This window comes from Arvicola amphibius, chromosome 7 (assembly GCF_903992535.2).
Source record: "Arvicola amphibius chromosome 7, mArvAmp1.2, whole genome shotgun sequence".
In the NCBI taxonomy this organism is placed as follows: domain Eukaryota; kingdom Metazoa; phylum Chordata; class Mammalia; order Rodentia; family Cricetidae; genus Arvicola; species Arvicola amphibius.
In genome coordinates this window covers 59,654,793-59,669,915 of record NC_052053.1, presented here as the reverse complement: position 1 = coordinate 59,669,915, position 15,123 = coordinate 59,654,793, and positions in this window count along the sequence as shown.

Below are 15,123 nucleotides of genomic sequence, written 5' to 3'. Positions count from 1 at the left end.
AGAGCTGTTAACAAGATAATTCAACCGATGGGCCCTCTACAATCCAGAATTCCTTTGCTTTCCCTATTACCTAAAGGATGGCCTCTTATAGTTATTGATTTGTGTAACACCCGATTCTGTGTTACCACCTCGGTACAGTTCGCGCACCACTGTACCTTAGGCGAGTCAGACAAGGGCCTGGAGATTGAAAGAACAGACAAAGAGACCTGTGTCATTCGAAAGGAGATCAGCCGAATGCCGTTTATTTAACCTTGGGGAAAATCTTATATATCTAACTGCTGCACAAGGACTTCCACCCAGGCAGGTGGGAAATTACCATACCAACAATAGAGTCAACAATGTCCTACAGCTAATCACCAGGCGGGGCAGAGGGAGCACAGGAACAAACAGGATGCTTAGTCATCTGACCAGAAACTGTCCTCAAGATGAGCCCCAGGAACAAGGGCAGACCCGGGCCCTACAGATTTGAAAGATTGTTTCTTCACTATACCCTTACAAGAAAAGAATAGGGAAAAATTTGCCTTCACAGTGCCTATTTATAATAATAATAATAATTCTCAGGCTACTAGGAGATATCATAGACCATCCTCCCACAGGAAATGCTTAATAGCCTCACCTATGCCAATACTTTGTAAGTCAGCCATTGGAAATAATATGTAAGCGATTTCCTAAGTCTATAGTCTACCATTACATGAATGACATATTCTTATATGATTAAAATGTAGGTACATTAAAAATAATGCTTAAAGAAGTAAAGGAAGTTTTGCCTAAATGTGGACTACAAATTGCTCCTATAAACATAAACAGGAGATTCTGTCAATTACCCAGGTTATAAAATAGATTTACAAGAAATTAGAATACAAAAGATGCAAATTAGGAGAGACTAATTGTGGGCTCTAAATGGCTTTCAAAGATTGTTAGGAGACATTTCCAGGTTATAATCGGATGTTTGGATAACACGTGATCTGATAATTCATTTAAACAAAACCTTAGATAGTGATAAAGACTTAAATAGTTTCAGGGAATTAATAACTGAAGATGAAAAAAAAATAGCTGTGCTTGAAGAAAAATTGCAGGAGGCACATGTGGATCAGGTGGATCCAAATATTAATTGTATTCTAGTCATATTGACTTCCAGAATTTCCTCTACAGAAATTTTAATGCAGAGGAAATATATTATCTTAAAATAGATCTTTTTACCACATAAACCAAGTGAAAATTAAAAACTTATGTAAAAAAGGTTCATCTCTGTACATCTGCCACCCAACATGGGTACAAGCCCTTACCTATTGAGATGACTCATCACTTCTTGCTACTGCCTTTCCAGCTGGCACCCAGACATCCCCACCCATAGCACACTGCTGCAACCTCTCCAGTCTTCCATGTTTTTCCCTCCAGTGATCTCTATATCCGCAGGTTGTGCACAGACCCTATTTGCACCCTATTCGCTCTTCACAGCTGCTGGCAAGTTTGGGTTCCTTGATAACCTGGCCACTAAAAACTCTCTCTGTGTATGAAATTGCCTTAATTGACCAATAACATGAAAAGAGGCACCAAATTCCAGGCACTAGGTTTTTTCTTTGAGAGCCTATTCCAATCCAGGGAGGGATTGTCACTCTATTGTAGGGTAACTTCATTTAAACTCTTTTTATATATGCATAATATACATGCATGTGTGTGTATACACACATACAAGTATCACACACATATATATATATATACATATATACTTACACACATATGCATGTGTATATATACATGCGTGTATACACACATATAAACATTTCTACAGTAGTAGGTGCTCATAAGGTATTTTTAAATGTTGTTAGTACTACTCATCCCTTCTTAGTATTTTCTTTTTTATGCTCACTCTCACCCCCCCCTTAACTGCTTAATGTTTTTTGTTCCATTGAAAGCTTTATCATTTCTGACTAGGAGGTGTTATTCTAGCTTTGGGGAGAGAAAAGAATCAGCAGACTTCTCCCAAATGTAAACCCTCTGAGCTACAATAACAACTGACTTGGCAAGATATGTCTAATGGTGTATTAGTGGCACAACCATCATGGACATAACCAACTACTTTCTGAATGGATTTAAGGTTTATTTCACAAGATGTAAATCAAGCCTGGTACTGTCAATTGGGCAAAATCCAATGGCTTGGTAGATTGCAGACTTTAGGGGAGAACCTAATAGTATAATTCTGATAAATGGATATAGAATTAAACTGTCCCCAAGTTCTGTATTTATACCCATACATTTAGTGCATTTCTTAACTCTCATTAGAGAAACTTCTTTTTAAAAGTACATTGTAATTAATATAGGAACCCACCACTGATCAATATGATGACAATAAGAAACTGTTGAGTTCTTAGCTCTAAGTAGGACTTTTCCTTTTTCCAAATCTCAGGGATCTTTGTGGAAGAGGAAGCAGAAAAAATTTTTAAAAATATAGTATTAAACATCCAGAGGGTAGCATTTTACAGATATGACAAGGCTATGACACACATGAAGTCACAGTGTTTGGGACTGCGTGCCAAAAAACTACACAGGATCAAGCCAAACAAAATCCCAGAATGAATTCAGAAGAGGCCCATGAAGTCTCACCCCTAAGAGGAGCCATTGACAATTGATGACTTGTAGTATCGGGAGAGTTAGCTGTCTTCAGGGATGATGTCATAAGAGGATACCCATGTTACAATAGAAAGTCCTTCATCCCCACACATACTGGCAGCACCAAGTGAACTCAGAGGATTGTTATAAAATGGCACATGAGGGTGGGAGAGAATGATGGTGAGATGTGATTTGGAAAAAATTGAAGAAGAAATTGGAGGTTGATTTGATCAAAATTCATTATATACATATATGATATTCTCAAAGAATAAAAAATAGACATTTGAAAAAGGATTTGCATACTAGCAACATACATTAATGCGTATATATTGGAACTTTCCCCAATGTAAACATAGCAAACATCATGCGTAACTATTCTTGTTGCTGAGCATTTATGGTAGCATTTATGCTCATCGCATTTAGAACTTTATGCTGCTGGAAAGCTGTGCAGATACTGCATGTTTTTCCTATCTCTTACTGTGGAGCCTCGAGACAGTTTTATTTTGTCATTTTGGAAGCACACCTGTGGTGGTTTGAATAAGAGTAACCCCCATAGTCTCATATATTTGAATGTGTAGTCACCAGAGAGTAGAGCTGTTTCAAGGATTAGAAGGATCAAGAGGTGAGGTTTTGTGGGAGGAAGTATAACATCAGGTATAGGCTTTGAGGATTCTATTTATTTATTTATTTATTTATTTATTTATTTATTTATTATGTATACAATATTCTGTCTGTGTGTATGTTTGCAGGCCAGAAGAAGGCACCAGACCTCATTACAGATGGTTGTGAGCCACCATGTGGTTGCTGGGAATTGAACTCAGGACCTTTGGAAGAGCAGGCAATGCTCCTAACCTCTGAGCCATCTCTCCAGCCTGGCTTTGAGGATTCAAAAGCCCAGGCTTAGTATCTCCTCTCTCTTTCTGCCTCTGGATTAGAATGTAGGTCTCAACTACTTTCCAGCACCATACCTGCCTGCCACTATGCTCCCTGCCATGAAGACAATGAACTAACTCTCTGAAACTGTAAGCAAGCCCCCAGTTTTATAAGAGTTGCCGTGGTCATGGTGTAACTTCACACAATGGAGAATCGGCTGTGACAATCACTATGATGAATCTCTTTCTATTTCTCCATTTTTCCACACAGAGGCTGTAAATTACAAAACAAATGTGAGCATCCCATGTGCTACTGTAAATTTCCACAATTTCTAATGCACACACTTGTGTCCTGCTTTTGCTTACTATTTCAATAGGTCCAACAGTTTGATTTCCTGCTTTTTTTGGCAGTTCTTGCAGAGGTTTGAAAAATAAATATGAAAACAGAAAAGGTAATTATTAATATAATTTACAAAATTCTCCAGTTAACATTTTGCCAAAGTGTGAACTATTACCATTGACAGCAAAATTATGCAAATTATTAAATTTCAAAAGCTGATTTAATGAGAGGGAGTACAATTTTTTTAAAGAAAAATCACTGGAAATTGGTAAGAGCTCTCTGTATAGAAATGAATGCATGAGTCTGGGGTGAAAAATGTTTGAATTATATCAAAATATTCAAAGCAGATGACATCATTGTAACTATTTTAAACAGCAATGAGGGCACACAAAGCATTGTTTACACCATCCACAGAACTCTTCTTCTTCTGCAGTACTGAATCCCTGTGCCTCTTGAAAACCTTTCCTTGTCCTATTTCCTCAGTCACCATTCTGCTTCTTGTCTTTGTGAACCTGACAGCCCTAGATGTCTCATTCAAGTGAACTCATGTGATACTTTCCCTTGTGTAGTTGGTTATATCATACTGATGGTAAGAGAAATATAGTTTGGGGGCAGGGTTCTCTTCTTATCTCCACAGGAAAACACTCACCTTCAAAGGATCTGAGGGACCCTGGATATCTAAATATGGATGGATGGAAACCAGTTACAACCCACCAAGGATCAGCAATAACATTGGATAATCTTCATTAGTATGAAATACTAATTTTAAAAATGTGTGTCAATGTGCATTTCTTTATAAATATTTAGAGCTGGTTTTTGGAGTTGGACTCTGGCCCAGTCCCTCTCCAATTCCAAGCTTGTTTATAAAAGATTTCTCAGAGTTTCTGTCTCAGATCAGGAGTCATGTTATGAGACAGAATAATAATAATAATAATAATGTTAATAATGATACTAATATATTTGCCTTCTTTGCCTTCCCTCATATCTATGTCTGTCTTTAATGCAACTTTCATTGAATATATACACGTATATGTCTGTATATGTCTCTGTAGATAATGCTTATCTTTCCCGTAACAAACAACAAATTTTTTCTTCAGTAATCTTTGCGGTTTCCAGGATGAAGACGGGGCCCCGCAACATCAACTCCAACTGGTTACATTGTGGCTGGATCTCCTCAAAATATTCAGAGGCTAGACACATTCTTCCTAGATGAAATGTTACCCTGGGTATTTTACCATCATTTGCTTTCACAGGACCCCCTGAGAGGAAAAGTCGCCCCTATGTCAGCTGGAAGCAATCTTAGATGATGACACCCCCTCTCCCAACAAAGTTTACCCTCAGGTTTAGGGACACTAATTGGTGGCTGGTATAGGGTTGAGGGGTTGAGGGAGGTATTATATGGACTCAGGGGTATAAACTATGTATATGTATATATTTATTCAAAAAAGGAGGGATTAACTGGTCTGAAGGAATAATTGATATTTGTGAGTTATTGTTTTTTGAAAACTGTATTGGTACTGATTCTCGTATATTGATATATTGAACATTGTATGAGAGTATGATCCTACCTCTGTTTGAAACAATTGTTATATTGAGATATATACCATATTGCAATGTACATTTCTACCTCTGATATTATTTATGTAATGACATTGTTTACCATATTGCAATGTACATCTCTACCTCTGATATCATTTATGTAATGACATTGTTTACCATATTGAAATGTACATTCCTAGCTCGGATATTATTTATGTAATGACCCTGTTTACATTTAGAAATCATTGTCTTCATTTATTGCACAGTTGTCTATTCTATTAGTCATACAGTTAGACAAGTGTTGAGAATTATATGTTTGTCATATTTATATTTTGGATAATCAGTTTTTTTAGACACATAGAGATTATATTTAGTATAGATAGTATAATCTTTGACCTCTTTGAAGAGCTGTAGAACATGGCCTTTAATCTAACCTAGAGTTTTGTACTTATGAGACACAATCACTCCTGGCAACAATTCTCTACTCCCGAGAGAACGTTGAGCACCAAAGACACTCTACTGGGAGTTTGTCTTCTTGGCAGAACTGGCCTTTGGGCAAAGAAAAGCCCATGCCTCCACTACTGACTAAGATACAAAATATCCATAAGTGGATAAAACAGAATTGTCTTATCTTGCCCAGAAAGGATAGGATAGTTCTACTAAAGGTTCCTTGCCATTGAAAAATGGTATGTCAGGTTGTATCAGACTTTAGCCAAAGTTGGTTGCCTCAACATTGCTGAGACTTTGTGTGTTTTCCCAGATAGTCAGTTGTCTCTGTCATCTGTTGCACATTTTGGAAGTTTCTCATTTGTGCTTCCTGGTTGCTTTAGTAATATTATTTCCCTTCTCAGATCTTTGATGGGGTTGAAGATTAGATAGTTGTAGCTACCTTCTACATTATTTAGACTTCCTGAAGTAGAATGTTTAGTAAAATTTCTGTTATATGTTCCTCGCCTAATATTGTTTGCTTCTTGTAATTATATATGACCTGCTCCCATTGTATATAGTTGTATTTGGTTTTTGTATCTGTCTTATTTAGACAAAAGGGGGAGATGTTGGGGCGGCTGACCACTTCCTTGTTTGAGGGGCGTGGCCGCCCCAGGGGCAGAGGATACCTTTAAAAGAACCTGGTTTGGGATAGGCCCCTCCTCTCTTTTCCCTTTTCCTCTTGGTTTGTGTAAGTTTATCCCATTTTTCTCCCTTTATTAAAACTGATTTATTTGAAAAGGACTATTTTTGGTTATTTCAAATCTCTGCAGCATCATGTGTGTGTGTGTGTGCCCGCGATCGCGCAAGCGTGCCTGCCATAGCACATGGATGGAGGACAGAGTATAACTTTTGGGAGTTTTCTCCTTCCACCGTGAGATCCAGGGGTTGACCTGCAGGCACAACTCTTGTCCAGCTAGCAGTTTTAGCCACTGAACCACTTTGCTGGCCCTGTGTTTTAAATTTCAAGGAAAGGTGTGTAGTTTCCTGCACTTTCCTAGGGGCAGCACAAGAGTCTGCTGCTCACAAACTCATTACCACTTGGTCTTTTCTTCCCGACAGTCACATCCTGCTGAGCCTGAAGTGGGAAGCAAAAACCCTGAAATCTCTAATGCGGTTCTGCAGAGCAGTTGTGAGATCTTTGCAAGTAGGGAATTCTGTTAGGTGCATTTCGTGGGACACTCGGAATTTCGTCGTCTCTTTGAAAATAACTCAGTTCACATTTGGAGGACACTGGGCTGCAACATGTGACTTTTGTACATTAACTTCCTACCAAATATGCACATTTCTGAAGCACATAAAGCATTTTAAGAAGGGAACAGTGTAAGGTGTTGTAAAGGTGTCCTTCCATGTCTTCTCTCCAGCTTTGATATGTACTCCTCTGTCGGCCTTCATGGATGACAAGCTGTGCAAATTTTGTCACAGTGATTAATTTCTGTGTCCCTTCTCCTGCCTCAGGCTAATGGATAATTTATATACAGGCCAGTGTCCAGGGGAAGGCATAGATGAAACAGACAAACAAAACCCTGGTGCTTTGAAAGTGTAAAGTCATTTTCCCACAGCTAACCTCAGCTTTTGACCTTCACAGGGTTTACGTCAGTTTATATGACTGTTTCCTCTCTACCAGAAGTGAGTGAGGAACCACAGGCTGTCTCTCGTTCAGCTGCCCAGCTGCCAATGTGCAGTGTACAACAAGGTTGTCAGGGTCCCCGCACACCGGCACCACGTGCTCTCTTCTTGGCTGCAAGCTGAGGTAAGTTAGTGATTTAATAATTAATTTTATTTGGCCCAAAGCACCTACATTTCTGTTCTTAGTGTGAACTGAGCCATGCTTACCTTGTCAGAATCTTGCCCAGATATTGAGGCCAGAGCCAACCTCTTATTCCAGGAATCTGGCTTTTCAAAATCATCCAACCTAGCCTTTAATCCTTGCCACAGGCTGTTTTCTTGCATCCCCTTTATAGTCTTGTCCCCTCCAAGTGAAGTCAAATGTGCAGTTTCATTTAAGCTTGATAACCAACAAAACTGCCTCCTCCTCCTCTCTAGTTTTTCTGAGGTGGCAAATGTTTGCTGTTGTGTTCCCATGAATCTACTCGTTTCTATGGTTCATGGCAGTATATGAAAATCCCACAAGAACAGTGGTGTTGTGACCATTTTAAAGATGAGTGAATTGAGATCCTCCCGTCTTCGGGGCCATAAAATCCCACAGCTCAGCCTGTTTGGGCACTGGGACCAGGTACTGAGTGCCACCAGGTGGGTGGGAGGTCCTTTGTTTCAATAGCCTGTCTGTAGCAAGGTAGGTCTTTTGCCTTAGAACTGCCTGGACAGCAAGGAGAATTGAACTTCTAAAAGAAGACCCATAGGGGATTATTAGGGAGGAAGAGATGGGCAGGCACCAATGCAAGAATTCCTCCAACAATTTGAAAAACAACATGAAAGCACCAGAACCCAGTGAACTTACAACAGGAGGACTTGAACACCCTAATCAAGAAGAAGTAGAAAAAATTGACTTTGTGAAAGTAATAGAGTTCCTTAAACAAGAGGTGAAAAACTCTCTTAAAGAAATGGATGAAAAGAATAACAAAAAGTTTGAAGAATTGAGTACATCCGTAAATGATATTCTAGGAAACCAAGAAAAAACAGTCAAACAGATAATGGAAACAGTGCAAGACTTGAAAACTGAAATGGAGGCAAGGAAGAAAACATAAGCTGAGGGCTGGCTGGATATGGAAAAATCTACATAAACAAATAGAGACTACAGAAACAAGCATAACCAACAGAATACAAGAGACAAAAGAAAGAATCTCAGATTCTGAAGATACCATAGAGAAAATAAACGCACTGATCAAAGAAAACAGCAAATCCAACAAATTCTCATCACAAAACATTCAGGAAATCTGGGACACAATAAAAAGACCAAACCTAAGAATAATAGGGGTAGAAGAAGGAGAAGAATTACAGCTCAACGGTTCAGAAAATATATTTAATAAAATTATAGAAGAAAACTTTCCCAACCTAAAGAAAGATATTCCTATGAAGGTTCAAGAAGCTTACAGAACTCCAAATAGACTGGATCCAAAAAAAATCCCCTCGCCATATTATAATCAAAACACAAAACATACAGAATAAAGAAAGAATATTAAGAGCTGCAAAGGAAAAAGGTCAAGTAACTTATAAAGGTAAACCTATCAGTCTAACACCTGACTTCTCTATGGAAACCATGAAAGCCAGAAGGTCCTGGATAGATGTTTTGCAGAAATTAAGAGACCATGGATGCAAGCCCAGATTACTATACCCAGCCAAGCTTTCATTCATCTGGCAACCCTTCACCAGCACATCTCAAAGAAGGGAAACACACAAACTCTACTACCAAAAAAAAAAAAAAAAAATAATGACCGGAGTTAACAACCACTGATCATTAATATCACTTATGCAAAATAAAAGTCACACTCGCTGTGATTGAGTAGGTCGAGTAGGGTAGGTGGTGTCTTACTGGTGAATGTTTGAAACTGCTAAAATGGTGGGAGACCCTTCTTTGGGTATTTTGGCATCAAAAACCATGTGAACTAGGGAATTGCTCTTCAGTTATACAGAGCATGTATCCAAATATAACCTGCAGTTATGGCAAAAGTGAAAACAGATTTAAAACTCTATTTTGTATCTCTGCACAAATGCATTTTGTGTATAGAAAACAGTATATTGTACACAGTCACAAAGGCATCTCTTTAGTGAAAGGAATGTACCAAAAAGAAACAATTGTCCATCAATGCTGAAATAAAGCTCTGTAGCCCCCTTTCCTCTACTATCTGTTCTACCCCAAAGAATTCAAGAGAGATGCTAGCCAAAGTCCCAACTCAACAATTCCTGTCACAGTTCCCTATCCTGAAACCAATGCGAGAGCTGTTGTAACAGCAATTATAGTAGTGGTAATAACAATTATATTAAATTACAGCAAATTGCAAACTGTTAATTTTGAAAAGAAAAACTTTTTGTGCCAGTTGTGAAAGGATAATGTATGTTTAAAACTTTAGGAAAAAATTGTAAAATTTAGTGGAAGCTTACCCATGTCTCTGATTCCTTGCTTCCCTTCTGCTCTTTCAGAATGTACCATATTGTTTATAATTTGATACTTCTGAAATAAAATAATAATTTTAGTAATAGCATGAGTAGGCAAAGTTTTTCATTTGATTGGCATACAACAGCATTCTACAGGTTTCACACTGCCTTGGGGGCTGGAGAGATGGCTCAGCGGTTAAGGGCATTGCCTGCTCTTCCAAAGGTCCTGAGTTCAATTCCCTGCAACCACATGGTGGCTCATAACCATCTGTAATGAGGTCTGGTGCCCTCTTCTGACCTACAGGCATACAGTCAGACAGAATATTATATACATAATAAATAAATAAAAAAGAATTCACACTGCCTGGCCTTCCCTCTTGTATGAAGCATCTGCCTAAGCAATTGATCTTATTTATATTTTGACATTGAATTTGTGAATTTTTCACCTCATTCTTAGCTGAGAGTTGGAGTTCATGGAAATTTTAGAATTGGAATAAAACAAGGGAAGTAAAAATGGAGGATGTACTGTTGTGAAAATATTGGATTACATTCTCACTCTGCCACTGGTTTGATTTTAGCTGGGGAAATCTTAAAGCTACCCAGTGTTTTAGTATTTTTTGATATCTAGCAGTCTGAAGAAGTGGTTTTCTGTTTTGTCATTACCAAGTTGTATATTCCACCCTAGGTAGACTTATAGTAAAAATGAGCAGAGTATTTGGAAAACCTGCTCACCATTAGACACTAAGCACAACATATTCTTCCATTGGGTGATACTTGTCCTAAAATCACCACTGTGGACATAAATCATTGTTTCACTACTAATGAAGTATGCTCATGACTAATCTCATTTGTTAGGGTATATAGCATATCATCCAATACTGAGATGATACTAAAGTTATGGGTGTAACCTGGAGAGGAATTACTAATAACTTAAACAGTACCAAAGCATATGACAGTGGTAAAATGCCTTCAGATAGTGGGAATCTTAATTGAATTATTGTGTACCAATGAGTTAGAAAAGAATGCAGCACCAAGATGAGAAAAATACACAATAGTGAATATAGTAGATACTGATACTTGCCATAGTGACTTTATAGCTTCTCTAAGTTAATATATACAAAAGAAAAGTGATGAAATAAAAGTCATAAAATATTTGGTAAATATAATTTACATATTATAAAACTAATTATTATATATTTAAATCCATATGTTCACAATAAAAAGTCATATTAAACTTCACCTTGCTAAGAGCAATCTGCTGTATATTTACTCAAAACTCAGTTGTGGTTTTTCTCTTCAACAAAGGTCTTTCCATTAATGAGTGTGCTTAGCCAAACTTGTGTTCTGGTCACACAGTTGTAAATATCTGATATAATCAGTAATGAATTTCCATGCAAAGCACATGGTGTTCTTCACACGATGTTGCCCTTGGAAACAATATGAGCAAAGAGAATTCAGAGTAAAATAAGTACTCATTGAAAACATTGTTCAATGATTGCATATCTAGTTTCTGTTGCCTAGTTCTTGAACACCTTTAAAAATAGCTGAAGAAGGGATTCCTGCAAGGGGGTGCGGGGTCCTTCAGATTGTGCTGCGAGGTTTGCTGTGTGATATTCCATCCCGCCCTGCCCCCACCTTGGCCCTTTTGTCCAGGCAGCATCCCTGGGCTGCCTGGAATCCCTGATCCTGTGCCCGGAACTTCCATCTGGACTGGTGAGTGAGTGCAGACCCTGGGGCAACCTGCCCTGGAAGAGAGCACAGACCCCCTCCCCCCAGCTTCCGCTGCAGGCTTGTCTTTGTTTCTCACATCCCTGCCTCTCCCAAGCCTTCCCTAGTGTTTTCAGGTGTCCTGCTCCTGTACTAAGGCCATCCACCCAAAGGGGTCAGAATCTGGCCTCCAGGCAGGTCTGAGGATGCCTGCAAGGGAGTGTGGGCTCCTTCAGATTGTGCCACAAGGAATAGCTCCTGCTCTGGCACTGAGGAGATCCAACTAGATTCGGTCACAGCAAAGATTGGTCTAAGACACCAAGCACCTCCCGGCTCCATTTGAAGGAAGAGATGGGCAGGCGCCAATGCAAGAACTCCTCCAACAACATGAAAGGCAACATGAAATCACCACAATCCAGACATCCCGAAACAACAATAATTGAACACTCTACTCCAGAAGATATAGAAGAAACCGACCTTAAACAGTACTTTATGAAAATAATAGAGGACCTTAAACAGAAGGTAAAAACATGCCATAAAGAAATGGAAAAGACAAATAAAAAGGTAGACAAAATAAATAAATAAATCTCTCAAAGATATCCAAGAAAAAAAAGAAAAAGCAATCAAACAGGTAAGGGAAACAGTACAAAACCTGATAAATGAAATGGAGGTAATGAAGAAAACACAATCTGAGGGAAGACTGGAAATGGAAACTCTGAGTAAATGAACAGAAACTTCAGAGACAAGTATTTCCAACTGAATACAAGAGATGGAAGAAAGAATCTCGGACTCTGAAGATACTATAGAGGAAATGAATTCAAAGATTAAAGAACTAAACATATCTAACAAATTCTTAACACAAAACATCCGGGAAATCTGGGACACCATGAAAAGATCAAACCTAAGAATAATTGGGGTAGAAGAAGGAGAAGAATTACAACTCAAAGGCCCAGAAAACATTTTCAACAAAATTATAGAAGAAAACTTCCCCAACCTAAAGAAGGATGTTCCTATGAAGGTACAAGAAGCCTACAGAACACCAAATAGACTGGATCAAAAGAAAGAATCTCTATGCCATATAATAATCAAAACACAAAACATACAGAATAAAGAACAGATATTAAGAGCTGCAAAGGAAAAATGTCAAGTAACATATAAAGGGAAACCTATCAGAATTACACCTGATTTCTCAATGGAAACCATGAAAGCCAGAAGAGCTTAGATAGATGTGCTACAGACACTAAGGGAACATGGATGCAAGCCTAGACTACTATACCCAGCAAAGCTAGCATTCACCATCGATGGAGAAAACAAGATATTCCAGGACAAACAAAGATTTAAAAAATATGTAGCCACATATCCAGCCTTGCAGAAAGTAATAGAAGGAAAATCCCTAACCAAGGAGTCCAACAATGCCCACAGTAACTAAGACATCTAGTGACATTTCACCAGCACAACTCAAAGAAGGGTAACACACAAACTCTACTACCAAAAAAAATGATGACCGAGTTAACAACCACTGGTCATTAATATCACTTAATATCAATGGACTCAATTCACCTATAAAAAGGCACAAGCTAAGAGATTGGATATGAAAACAGGATCCAACATTCTGCTGTTTACAAGAAACACACCTCAACCACAAAGACAGACATCTACTCAAAGAAAAGGGTTGGGAAAAGGTTTATCAAGCAAATGGTCCTAAGAAACAAGCGGGTGTGGCCATACTAATTTCTAACAAAGTTGACTTCAAACTTAAATCAATCAGAAGAGATGGAAAGGGACACTCTATACTCATAACAGGAAAAATCTATCAAAATGAAGTCTCAATCCTGAATATCTATGCCCCTAATATAAAAACACCCACATATGTAAAAGAAACATTACTAGAATTCAAGGCAGCCATCAAACCACACACACTAATAGTAGGAGACTTCAACACGCCTTTCTCACCCATGGACAGGTCAATCAGACAGAAACTAAACAGAGAATTAAAAGACTTAATGGAGGTAATGAACCAAATGGACTTAACAGACATCTATAGAACATTCCACCCAAATAGGAAAGAATATACCTTCTTCTCTGCGGCTCATGGAACTTTTTCGAAAATTGACCACATACTTGGTAACAAAGTAAACTTCCACAGATATAAAAAATATTAGTAACCACCTGTGTCTTATCAGATCACCATGGATTAAAATTAGAATTCAACAACAACGCTACCCCCAGAAAGCCTACAAACTCACGGAAACTGAACAGTCAACTACTGAACCACACCTGGGTCAAGGAAGAAATAAAGAAAGAAATTAAAGTCTTCCTTGAATTTCGTGAAAATAAAGACACAACATACTCAAACCTATGGGACACAATGAAAGCAGTGCTAAGAGGATAGTTCATAGCACTAAGTGCCCACTTAAAGAAAACAGAGAAAGCACTCATTGGAGACTTAACAACACACCTAAAAGCTCTAGAAAAAAAAAGAAGCAGATTCACCTAGGAAGAGTAGAAGACTGGAAATATTCAAACTGAGGGCAGAAATCAACAAAATAGAAACACAGAAAACAATCCAAGGAATCAATGAAATCAAAAGCTGGTTCTTGGAGAAAATCAACAAGATTGACAAGCCCCTAGCCAAACTAATCAAACAGCAGAGAAAGAACAAGCAAATTAATAAGATCAGAAATGAAAAGGAGGACATAACCACAGACACAGAAGAAATTCAGAGAATCATTAGATCTTACTACAAAAGCCTGTATGCCACAAAATTGGAAAATGTAAAAGAAATGGACACTTTTTACGATAAGTACCATATACTAAATTTAAACCAGGACCATGTGAACAATCTAAATAGTCCTGTTAGTCGTGAAGAATTAGAAACTGTTATCAAAAACCTCCCTACCAAAAAAAGCCCAGGACCAGATGGTTTCAATGCAGAATTCTACCAAAACTTCCAAGAAGATCTAATACCTATACTCCTTAAGGTATTTCATAATATAGAAACAGAACAGTCATTGCCAAATTCCTTTTATGAAGCTACAGTTACCCTGATACCTAAACCACACAAAGACTCAACCAAGAAAGAGAATTACAGGATTACAGGCCAATCTCACTCATGAACATTGACGCAAAAATTCTCAATAAAATACTGGCAAACCAAATCCAAGAACACATTAGAAAAATTATCCACTGTGATCAAGTAGGCTTCATCCCAGAGATGCAGGGCTGGTTCAACATATGAAAATCTATCAATGTAATCCATGATATAAACAAGCTGAAGGATAAAAACCATATGATCATCTCATTAGATGCTGAAAAAGCATTTGACAAAATTCAACACCCCTTTATGATAAAGGTGTTCGAGAGATTAGGGATACAAGGGTCATTCCTAAATATAATAAAGGCTATTTACAGCAAGCCAACAGGTAACATCAAATTGAACAGAGAGAAACTGAAGGCCATCCCACTAAATTCAGGAACACAACAAGGCTGCCCACTCTCTCCTTATCTTTTCAA